General features: G+C 35.2%; 12 non-coding genes and 1 pseudogene across 12 annotated transcripts; all 13 read right to left on the reverse strand.

Annotated features, from left to right (window-relative positions):
• Positions 1 to 74: 74 nt before the first annotated feature.
• LOC124918607 lies at positions 75 to 269 on the reverse strand. The gene has a single exon (XR_007097468.1). It is a non-coding gene; the product is annotated as a U2 spliceosomal RNA (small nuclear RNA).
• A 757-nt stretch (positions 270 to 1,026) lies between these two features.
• On the reverse strand, positions 1,027 to 1,221 carry LOC124918598. The gene has a single exon (XR_007097460.1). It is a non-coding gene; the product is annotated as a U2 spliceosomal RNA (small nuclear RNA).
• A 757-nt stretch (positions 1,222 to 1,978) lies between these two features.
• Positions 1,979 to 2,173, reverse strand: LOC124918605. The gene has a single exon (XR_007097467.1). It is a non-coding gene; the product is annotated as a U2 spliceosomal RNA (small nuclear RNA).
• A 757-nt stretch (positions 2,174 to 2,930) lies between these two features.
• On the reverse strand, positions 2,931 to 3,125 carry LOC124918608. Its single transcript, XR_007097469.1, has one exon. It is a non-coding gene; the product is annotated as a U2 spliceosomal RNA (small nuclear RNA).
• A 757-nt stretch (positions 3,126 to 3,882) lies between these two features.
• On the reverse strand, positions 3,883 to 4,077 carry LOC124918609. Its single transcript, XR_007097470.1, has one exon. It is a non-coding gene; the product is annotated as a U2 spliceosomal RNA (small nuclear RNA).
• Positions 4,078 to 4,834: 757 nt separating this feature from the next.
• LOC124918610 lies at positions 4,835 to 5,029 on the reverse strand. Its single transcript, XR_007097471.1, has one exon. It is a non-coding gene; the product is annotated as a U2 spliceosomal RNA (small nuclear RNA).
• A 757-nt stretch (positions 5,030 to 5,786) lies between these two features.
• LOC124918599 lies at positions 5,787 to 5,981 on the reverse strand. Its single transcript, XR_007097461.1, has one exon. It is a non-coding gene; the product is annotated as a U2 spliceosomal RNA (small nuclear RNA).
• Positions 5,982 to 6,738: 757 nt separating this feature from the next.
• LOC124918600 lies at positions 6,739 to 6,933 on the reverse strand. The gene has a single exon (XR_007097462.1). It is a non-coding gene; the product is annotated as a U2 spliceosomal RNA (small nuclear RNA).
• Positions 6,934 to 7,690: 757 nt separating this feature from the next.
• On the reverse strand, positions 7,691 to 7,885 carry LOC124918601. Its single transcript, XR_007097463.1, has one exon. It is a non-coding gene; the product is annotated as a U2 spliceosomal RNA (small nuclear RNA).
• Positions 7,886 to 8,642: 757 nt separating this feature from the next.
• LOC124918602 lies at positions 8,643 to 8,837 on the reverse strand. The gene has a single exon (XR_007097464.1). It is a non-coding gene; the product is annotated as a U2 spliceosomal RNA (small nuclear RNA).
• A 756-nt stretch (positions 8,838 to 9,593) lies between these two features.
• LOC124918603 lies at positions 9,594 to 9,788 on the reverse strand. Its single transcript, XR_007097465.1, has one exon. It is a non-coding gene; the product is annotated as a U2 spliceosomal RNA (small nuclear RNA).
• A 757-nt stretch (positions 9,789 to 10,545) lies between these two features.
• On the reverse strand, positions 10,546 to 10,740 carry LOC124918604. The gene has a single exon (XR_007097466.1). It is a non-coding gene; the product is annotated as a U2 spliceosomal RNA (small nuclear RNA).
• A 757-nt stretch (positions 10,741 to 11,497) lies between these two features.
• On the reverse strand, positions 11,498 to 11,622 carry LOC124918606 (annotated as a pseudogene; the record flags this gene model as incomplete).

Below are 11,622 nucleotides of genomic sequence, written 5' to 3' on the forward strand. Positions count from 1 at the left end.
ACGTTTGTGTAAATAATATTACACTAGATGCGAGTATATTGAATGCAATCAAGAAAACATTTAACTTTGATTTGATTGGGTGCGCCTGGCCCAAGCAGAAGTGCAACACAAGGGCGACACTCGAAGACCCCGGCAGCAAGCTACCGTGACGGGTCTTCCCCCGAAAAAATTAATTTAATATCGTGTGAGCCAATGGCCCACGTATCAGATATTAAACTGATAAGAACAGATACTACACTTGATCTTAGCCAAAAGGCCGAGAAAGGTATGCCTATTCTTGTTCATAGGCTCTACTTTTATACACTCGCATCTATGTGTTCCTTGCCGTCATCGACCGATGTGGGACAAAATGTCTCTATATCAATTTTTTCATTACTTTTCAAAACCAAAAGACGCAACAATAAAATATTGGAGAATAAACATTTTCTCTCATGTTTTTAAACCATCCACGCCTTAACAAGCTCACAAATCCATTTTTGCTATTTTCACTCCAATGTAATTGTTAAGATTTCTCCAATGTGAAGAAAATAGAAAACATTTTACCTAACAAGTTAGTGCTTAGTTGTTTCAAATATTTTACACAATAAAACACATTTTCACGTACTAAAATTTCTCGAATAAACTCTTTCCTTTGTCACCAGTCTCCTCAAAAGAACCGACCAAAGAATAAAATTGTGTCTTTACATAATTAAATAGTACCAAACCACTTTTCCACCGTGATACTTCATCATTTATCATTCTAGTCATTTCTAATGATTGGGGGTGGAGATTTTGTTATCCAACCCCATTTTCCAAACTAGTCAATCTAAGTAATAGTAAATATACGAAACTCGTCACTATTCATTGACTTCAAAGCCGTGTTAATGTTATAGTTGATACAAGTTTTGAGGATTATTAGTTCAGTCTTTCCAATTCATTATGCGTTGAATTGTTGTTTTAATTAAATCATTCGACGTTTGTGTAAATAATATTACACTAGATGCGAGTATATTGAATGCAATCAAGAAAACATTTAACTTTGATTTGATTGGGTGCGCCTGGCCCAAGCAGAAGTGCAACACAAGGGCGACACTCGAAGACCCCGGCAGCAAGCTACCGTGACGGGTCTTCCCCCGAAAAAATTAATTTAATATCATGTGAGCCAATGGCCCACGTATCAGATATTAAACTGATAAGAACAGATACTACACTTGATCTTAGCCAAAAGGCCGAGAAAGGTATGCCTATTCTTGTTCATAGGCTCTACTTTTATACACTCGCATCTATGTGTTCCTTGCCGTCATCGACCGATGTGGGACAAAATGTCTCTATATCAATTTTTTCATTACTTTTCAAAACCAAAAGACGCAACAATAAAATATTGGAGAATAAACATTTTCTCTCATGTTTTTAAACCATCCACGCCTTAACAAGCTCACAAATCCATTTTTGCTATTTTCACTCCAATGTAATTGTTAAGATTTCTCCAATGTGAAGAAAATAGAAAACATTTTACCTAACAAGTTAGTGCTTAGTTGTTTCAAATATTTTACACAATAAAACACATTTTCACGTACTAAAATTTCTCGAATAAACTCTTTCCTTTGTCACCAGTCTCCTCAAAAGAACCGACCAAAGAATAAAATTGTGTCTTTACATAATTAAATAGTACCAAACCACTTTTCCACCGTGATACTTCGTCATTTATCATTCTAGTCATTTCTAATGATTGGGGGTGGAGATTTTGTTATCCAACCCCATTTTCCAAACTAGTCAATCTAAGTAATAGTAAATATACGAAACTCGTCACTATTCATTGACTTCAAAGCCGTGTTAATGTTATAGTTGATACAAGTTTTGAGGATTATTAGTTCAGTCTTTCCAATTCATTATGCGTTGAATTGTTGTTTTAATTAAATCATTCGACGTTTGTGTAAATAAAATTACACTAGATGCGAGTATATTGAATGCAATCACGAAAACATTTAACTTTGATTTGATTGGGTGCGCCTGGCCCAAGCAGAAGTGCAACACAAGGGCGACACTCGAAGACCCCGGCAGCAAGCTACCGTGACGGGTCTTCCCCCGAAAAAATTAATTTAATATCGTGTGAGCCAATGGCCCACGTATCAGATATTAAACTGATAAGAACAGATACTACACTTGATCTTAGCCAAAAGACCGAGAAAGGTATGCCTATTCTTGTACATAGGCTCTACTTTTATACACTCGCATCTATTTTTTCCTTGCCGTCATCGACCGATGTGGGACAAAATGTCTCTATATCAATTTTTTCATTACTTTTCAAAACCAAAAGACGCAACAATAAAATATTGGAGAATAAACATTTTCTCTCATGTTTTTAAACCATCCACGCCTTAACAAGCTCACAAATCCATTTTTGCTATTTTCACTCCAATGTAATTGTTAAGATTTCTCCAATGTGAAGAAAATAGAAAACATTTTACCTAACAAGTTAGTGCTTAGTTGTTTCAAATATTTTACACAATAAAACACATTTTCACGTACTAAAATTTCTCGAATAAACTCTTTCCTTTGTCACCAGTCTCCTCAAAAGAACCGACCAAAGAATAAAATTGTGTCTTTACATAATTAAATAGTACCAAACCACTTTTCCACCGTGATACTTCGTCATTTATCATTCTAGTCATTTCTAATGATTGGGGGTGGAGATTTTGTTATCCAACCCCATTTTCCAAACTAGTCAATCTAAGTAATAGTAAATATACGAAACTCGTCACTATTCATTGACTTCAAAGCCGTGTTAATGTTATAGTTGATACAAGTTTTGAGGATTATTAGTTCAGTCTTTCCAATTCATTATGCGTTGAATTGTTGTTTTAATTAAATCATTCGACGTTTGTGTAAATAATATTACACTAGATGCGAGTATATTGAATGCAATCAAGAAAACATTTAACTTTGATTTGATTGGGTGCGCCTGGCCCAAGCAGAAGTGCAACACAAGGGCGACACTCGAAGACCCCGGCAGCAAGCTACCGTGACGGGTCTTCCCCCGAAAAAATTAATTTAATATCGTGTGAGCCAATGGCCCACGTATCAGATATTAAACTGATAAGAACAGATACTACACTTGATCTTAGCCAAAAGGCCGAGAAAGGTATGCCTATTCTTGTACATAGGCTCTACTTTTATACACTCGCATCTATGTGTTCCTTGCCGTCATCGACCGATGTGGGACAAAATGTCTCTATATCAATTTTTTCATTACTTTTCAAAACCAAAAGACGCAACAATAAAATATTGGAGAATAAACATTTTCTCTCATGTTTTTAAACCATCCACGCCTTAACAAGCTCACAAATCCATTTTTGCTATTTTCACTCCAATGTAATTGTTAAGATTTCTCCAATGTGAAGAAAATAGAAAACATTTTACCTAACAAGTTAGTGCTTAGTTGTTTCAAATATTTTACACAATAAAACACATTTTCACGTACTAAAATTTCTCGAATAAACTCTTTCCTTTGTCACCAGTCTCCTCAAAAGAACCGACCAAAGAATAAAATTGTGTCTTTACATAATTAAATAGTACCAAACCACTTTTCCACTGTGATACTTCGTCATTTATCATTCTAGTCATTTCTAATGATTGGGGGTGGAGATTTTGTTATCCAACCCCATTTTCCAAACTAGTCAATCTAAGTAATAGTAAATATACGAAACTCGTCACTATTCATTGACTTCAAAGCCGTGTTAATGTTATAGTTGATACAAGTTTTGAGGATTATTAGTTCAGTCTTTCCAATTCATTATGCGTTGAATTGTTGTTTTAATTAAATCATTCGACGTGTGTGTAAATAATATTACACTAGATGCGAGTATATTGAATGCAATCAAGAAAACATTTAACTTTGATTTGATTGGGTGCGCCTGGCCCAAGCAGAAGTGCAACACAAGGGCGACACTCGAAGACCCCGGCAGCAAGCTACCGTGACGGGTCTTCCCCCGAAAAAATTAATTTAATATCGTGTGAGCCAATGGCCCACGTATCAGATATTAAACTGATAAGAACAGATACTACACTTGATCTTAGCCAAAAGGCCGAGAAAGGTATGCCTATTCTTGTACATAGGCTCTACTTTTATACACTCGCATCTATGTGTTCCTTGCCGTCATCGACCGATGTGGGACAAAATGTCTCTATATCAATTTTTTCATTACTTTTCAAAACCAAAAGACGCAACAATAAAATATTGGAGAATAAACATTTTCTCTCATGTTTTTAAACCATCCACTCCTTAACAAGCTCACAAATCCATTTTTGCTATTTTCACTCCAATGTAATTGTTAAGATTTCTCCAATGTGAAGAAAATAGAAAACATTTTACCTAACAAGTTAGTGCTTAGTTGTTTCAAATATTTTACACAATAAAACACATTTTCACGTACTAAAATTTCTCGAATAAACTCTTTCCTTTGTCACCAGTCTCCTCAAAAGAACCGACCAAAGAATAAAATTGTGTCTTTACATAATTAAATAGTACCAAACCACTTTTCCACCGTGATACTTCGTCATTTATCATTCTAGTCATTTCTAATGATTGGGGGTGGAGATTTTGTTATCCAACCCCATTTTCCAAACTAGTCAATCTAAGTAATAGTAAATATACGAAACTCGTCACTATTCATTGACTTCAAAGCCGTGTTAATGTTATAGTTGATACAAGTTATGAGGATTATTAGTTCAGTCTTTCCAATTCATTATGCGTTGAATTGTTGTTTTAATTAAATCATTCGACGTTTGTGTAAATAATATTACACTAGATGCGAGTATATTGAATGCAATCAAGAAAACATTTAACTTTGATTTGATTGGGTGCGCCTGGCCCAAGCAGAAGTGCAACACAAGGGCGACACTCGAAGACCCCGGCAGCAAGCTACCGTGACGGGTCTTCCCCCGAAAAAATTAATTTAATATCGTGTGAGCCAATGGCCCACGTATCAGATATTAAACTGATAAGAACAGATACTACACTTGATCTTAGCCAAAAGGCCGAGAAAGGTATGCCTATTCTTGTTCATAGGCTCTACTTTTATACACTCGCATCTATGTGTTCCTTGCCGTCATCGACCGATGTGGGACAAAATGTCTCTATATCAATTTTTTCATTACTTTTCAAAACCAAAAGACGCAACAATAAAATATTGGAGAATAAACATTTTCTCTCATGTTTTTAAACCATCCACGCCTTAACAAGCTCACAAATCCATTTTTGCTATTTTCACTCCAATGTAATTGTTAAGATTTCTCCAATGTGAAGAAAATAGAAAACATTTTACCTAACAAGTTAGTGCTTAGTTGTTTCAAATATTTTACACAATAAAACACATTTTCACGTACTAAAATTTCTCGAATAAACTCTTTCCTTTGTCACCAGTCTCCTCAAAAGAACCGACCAAAGAATAAAATTGTGTCTTTACATAATTAAATAGTACCAAACCACTTTTCCACCGTGATACTTCGTCATTTATCATTCTAGTCATTTCTAATGATTGGGGGTGGAGATTTTGTTATCCAACCCCATTTTCCAAACTAGTCAATCTAAGTAATAGTAAATATACGAAACTCGTCACTATTCATTGACTTCAAAGCCGTGTTAATGTTATAGTTGATACAAGTTTTGAGGATTATTAGTTCAGTCTTTCCAATTCATTATGCGTTGAATTGTTGTTTTAATTAAATCATTCGACGTTTGTGTAAATAATATTACACTAGATGCGAGTATATTGAATGCAATCAAGAAAACATTTAACTTTGATTTGATTGGGTGCGCCTGGCCCAAGCAGAAGTGCAACACAAGGGCGACACTCGAAGACCCCGGCAGCAAGCTACCGTGACGGGTCTTCCCCCGAAAAAATTAATTTAATATCGTGTGAGCCAATGGCCCACGTATCAGATATTAAACTGATAAGAACAGATACTACACTTGATCTTAGCCAAAAGGCCGAGAAAGGTATGCCTATTCTTGTACATAGGCTCTACTTTTATACACTCGCATCTATGTGTTCCTTGCCGTCATCGACCGATGTGGGACAAAATGTCTCTATATCAATTTTTTCATTACTTTTCAAAACCAAAAGACGCAACAATAAAATATTGGAGAATAAACATTTTCTCTCATGTTTTTAAACCATCCACGCCTTAACAAGCTCACAAATCCATTTTTGCTATTTTCACTCCAATGTAATTGTTAAGATTTCTCCAATGTGAAGAAAATAGAAAACATTTTACCTAACAAGTTAGTGCTTAGTTGTTTCAAATATTTTACACAATAAAACACATTTTCACGTACTAAAATTTCTCGAATAAACTCTTTCCTTTGTCACCAGTCTCCTCAAAAGAACCGACCAAAGAATAAAATTGTGTCTTTACATAATTAAATAGTACCAAACCACTTTTCCACCGTGATACTTCGTCATTTATCATTCTAGTCATTTCTAATGATTGGGGGTGGAGATTTTGTTATCCAACCCCATTTTCCAAACTAGTCAATCTAAGTAATAGTAAATATACGAAACTCGTCACTATTCATTGACTTCAAAGCCGTGTTAATGTTATAGTTGATACAAGTTATGAGGATTATTAGTTCAGTCTTTCCAATTCATTATGCATTGAATTGTTGTTTTAATTAAATCATTCGACGTTTGTGTAAATAATATTACACTAGATGCGAGTATATTGAATGCAATCAAGAAAACATTTAACTTTGATTTGATTGGGTGCGCCTGGCCCAAGCAGAAGTGCAACACAAGGGCGACACTCGAAGACCCCGGCAGCAAGCTACCGTGACGGGTCTTCCCCCGAAAAAATTAATTTAATATCGTGTGAGCCAATGGCCCACGTATCAGATATTAAACTGATAAGAACAGATACTACACTTGATCTTAGCCAAAAGGCCGAGAAAGGTATGCCTATTCTTGTACATAGGCTCTACTTTTATACACTCGCATCTATGTGTTCCTTGCCGTCATCGACCGATGTGGGACAAAATGTCTCTATATCAATTTTTTCATTACTTTTCAAAACCAAAAGACGCAACAATAAAATATTGGAGAATAAACATTTTCTCTCATGGTTTTAAACCATCCACGCCTTAACAAGCTCACAAATCCATTTTTGCTATTTTCACTCCAATGTAATTGTTAAGATTTCTCCAATGTGAAGAAAATAGAAAACATTTTCCCTAACAAGTTAGTGCTTAGTTGTTTCAAATATTTTACACAATAAAACACATTTTCACGTACTAAAATTTCTCGAATAAACTCTTTCCTTTGTCACCAGTCTCCTCAAAAGAACCGACCAAAGAATAAAATTGTGTCTTTACATAATTAAATAGTACCAAACCACTTTTCCACCGTGATACTTCGTCATTTATCATTCTAGTCATTTCTAATGATTGGGGGTGGAGATTTTGTTATCCAACCCCATTTTCCAAACTAGTCAATCTAAGTAATAGTAAATATACGAAACTCGTCACTATTCATTGACTTCAAAGCCGTGTTAATGTTATAGTTGATACAAGTTATGAGGATTATTAGTTCAGTCTTTCCAATTCATTATGCGTTGAATTGTTGTTTTAATTAAATCATTCGACGTTTGTGTAAATAATATTACACTAGATGCGAGTATATTGAATGCAATCAAGAAAACATTTAACTTTGATTTGATTGGGTGCGCCTGGCCCAAGCAGAAGTGCAACACAAGGGCGACACTCGAAGACCCCGGCAGCAAGCTACCGTGACGGGTCTTCCCCCGAAAAAATTAATTTAATATCGTGTGAGCCAATGGCCCACGTATCAGATATTAAACTGATAAGAACAGATACTACACTTGATCTTAGCCAAAAGGCCGAGAAAGGTATGCCTATTCTTGTTCATAGGCTCTACTTTTATACACTCGCATCTATGTGTTCCTTGCCGTCATCGACCGATGTGGGACAAAATGTCTCTATATCAATTTTTTCATTACTTTTCAAAACCAAAAGACGCAACAATAAAATATTGGAGAATAAACATTTTCTCTCATGGTTTTAAACCATCCACGCCTTAACAAGCTCACAAATCCATTTTTGCTATTTTCACTCCAATGTAATTGTTAAGATTTCTCCAATGTGAAGAAAATAGAAAACATTTTCCCTAACAAGTTAGTGCTTAGTTGTTTCAAATATTTTACACAATAAAACACATTTTCACGTACTAAAATTTCTCGAATAAACTCTTTCCTTTGTCACCAGTCTCCTCAAAAGAACCGACCAAAGAATAAAATTGTGTCTTTACATAATTAAATAGTACCAAACCACTTTTCCACCGTGATACTTCGTCATTTATCATTCTAGTCATTTCTAATGATTGGGGGTGGAGATTTTGTTATCCAACCCCATTTTCCAAACTAGTCAATCTAAGTAATAGTAAATATACGAAACTCGTCACTATTCATTGACTTCAAAGCCGTGTTAATGTTATAGTTGATACAAGTTATGAGGATTATTAGTTCAGTCTTTCCAATTCATTATGCGTTGAATTGTTGTTTTAATTAAATCATTCGACGTTTGTGTAAATAATATTACACTAGATGCGAGTATATTGAATGCAATCAAGAAAACATTTAACTTTGATTTGATTGGGTGCGCCTGGCCCAAGCAGAAGTGCAACACAAGGGCGACACTCGAAGACCCCGGCAGCAAGCTACCGTGACGGGTCTTCCCCCGAAAAAATTAATTTAATATCGTGTGAGCCAATGGCCCACGTATCAGATATTAAACTGATAAGAACAGATACTACACTTGATCTTAGCCAAAAGGCCGAGAAAGGTATGCCTATTCTTGTACATAGGCTCTACTTTTATACACTCGCATCTATGTGTTCCTTGCCGTCATCGACCGATGTGGGACAAAATGTCTCTATATCAATTTTTTCATTACTTTTCAAAACCAAAAGACGCAACAATAAAATATTGGAGAATAAACATTTTCTCTCATGTTTTTAAACCATCCACTCCTTAACAAGCTCACAAATCCATTTTTGCTATTTTCACTCCAATGTAATTGTTAAGATTTCTCCAATGTGAAGAAAATAGAAAACATTTTACCTAACAAGTTAGTGCTTAGTTGTTTCAAATATTTTACACAATAAAACACATTTTCACATAATAAAATTTCTCGAATAAACTCTTTCCTTTATCACCAGTCTCCTCAAAAGAACCGACCAAAGAATAAAATTGTGTCTTTACATAATTAAATAGTACCAAACCACTTTTCCACTGTGATACTTCGTCATTTATCATTCTAGTCATTTCTAATGATTGGGGGTGGAGATTTTGTTATCCAACCCCATTTTCCAAACTAGTCAATCTAAGTAATAGTAAATATACGAAACTCGTCACTATTCATTGACTTCAAAGCCGTGTTAATGTTATAGTTGATACAAGTTTGAGGATTATTAGTTCAGTCTTTCCAATTCATTATGCGTTGAATTGTTGTTTTAATTAAATCATTCGACGTTTGTGTAAATAATATTACACTAGATGCGAGTATATTGAATGCAATCAAGAAAACATTTAACTTTGATTTGATTGGGTGCGCCTGGCCCAAGCAGAAGTGCAACACAAGGGCGACACTCGAAGACCCCGGCAGCAAGCTACCGTGACGGGTCTTCCCCCGAAAAAATTAATTTAATATCGTGTGAGCCAATGGCCCACGTATCAGATATTAAACTGATAAGAACAGATACTACACTTGATCTTAGCCAAAAGGCCGAGAAAGGTATGCCTATTCTTGTACATAGGCTCTACTTTTATACACTCGCATCTATGTGTTCCTTGCCGTCATCGACCGATGTGGGACAAAATGTCTCTATATCAATTTTTTCATTACTTTTCAAAACCAAAAGACGCAACAATAAAATATTGGAGAATAAACATTTTCTCTCATGTTTTTAAACCATCCACGCCTTAACAAGCTCACAAATCCATTTTTGCTATTTTCACTCCAATGTAATTGTTAAGATTTCTCCAATGTGAAGAAAATAGAAAACATTTTACCTAACAAGTTAGTGCTTAGTTGTTTCAAATATTTTACACAATAAAACACATTTTCACGTACTAAAATTTCTCGAATAAACTCTTTCCTTTGTCACCAGTCTCCTCAAAAGAACCGACCAAAGAATAAAATTGTGTCTTTACATAATTAAATAGTACCAAACCACTTTTCCACCGTGATACTTCGTCATTTATCATTCTAGTCATTTCTAATGATTGGGGGTGGAGATTTTGTTATCCAACCCCATTTTCCAAACTAGTCAATCTAAGTAATAGTAAATATACGAAACTCGTCACTATTCATTGACTTCAAAGCCGTGTTAATGTTATAGTTGATACAAGTTATGAGGATTATTAGTTCAGTCTTTCCAATTCATTATGCGTTGAATTGTTGTTTTAATTAAATCATTCGACGTTTGTGTAAATAATATTACACTAGATGCGAGTATATTGAATGCAATCAAGAAAACATTTAACTTTGATTTGATTGGGTGCGCCTGGCCCAAGCAGAAGTGCAACACAAGGGCGACACTCGAAGACCCCGGCAGCAAGCTACCGTGACGGGTCTTCCCCCGAAAAAATTAATTTAATATCGTGTGAGCCAATGGCCCACGTATCAGATATTAAACTGATAAGAACAGATACTACACTTGATCTTAGCCAAAAGGCCGAGAAAGGTATGCCTATTCTTGTACATAGGCTCTACTTTTATACACTCGCATCTATGTGTTCCTTGCCGTCATCGACCGATGTGGGACAAAATGTCTCTATATCAATTTTTTCATTACTTTTCAAAACCAAAAGACGCAACAATAAAATATTGGAGAATAAACATTTTCTCTCATGTTTTTAAACCATCCACGCCTTAACAAGCTCACAAATCCATTTTTGCTATTTTCACTCCAATGTAATTGTTAAGATTTCTCCAATGTGAAGAAAATAGAAAACATTTTACCTAACAAGTTAGTGCTTAGTTGTTTCAAATATTTTACACAATAAAACACATTTTCACGTACTAAAATTTCTCGAATAAACTCTTTCCTTTGTCACCAGTCTCCTCAAAAGAACCGACCAAAGAATAAAATTGTGTCTTTACATAATTAAATAGTACCAAACCACTTTTCCACCGTGATACTTCGTCATTTATCATTCTAGTCATTTCTAATGATTGGGGGTGGAGATTTTGTTATCCAACCCCATTTTCCAAACTAGTCAATCTAAGTAATAGTAAATATACGAAACTCGTCACTATTCATTGACTTCAAAGCCGTGTTAATGTTATAGTTGATACAAGTTATGAGGATTATTAGTTCAGTCTTTCCAATTCATTATGCGTTGAATTGTTGTTTTAATTAAATCATTCGACGTTTGTGTAAATAATATTACACTAGATGCGAGTATATTGAATGCAATCAAGAAAACATTTAACTTTGATTTGATTGGGTGCGCCTGGCCCAAGCAGAAGTGCAACACAAGGGCGACACTCGAAGACCCCGGCAGCAAGCTACCGTGACGGGTCTTCCCCCGAAAAAATTAATTTAATATCGTGTGAGCCAATGGCCC

Source organism: Impatiens glandulifera, unplaced genomic scaffold (assembly GCF_907164915.1).
Source record: "Impatiens glandulifera unplaced genomic scaffold, dImpGla2.1, whole genome shotgun sequence".
NCBI lineage: Eukaryota > Viridiplantae > Streptophyta > Magnoliopsida > Ericales > Balsaminaceae > Impatiens > Impatiens glandulifera.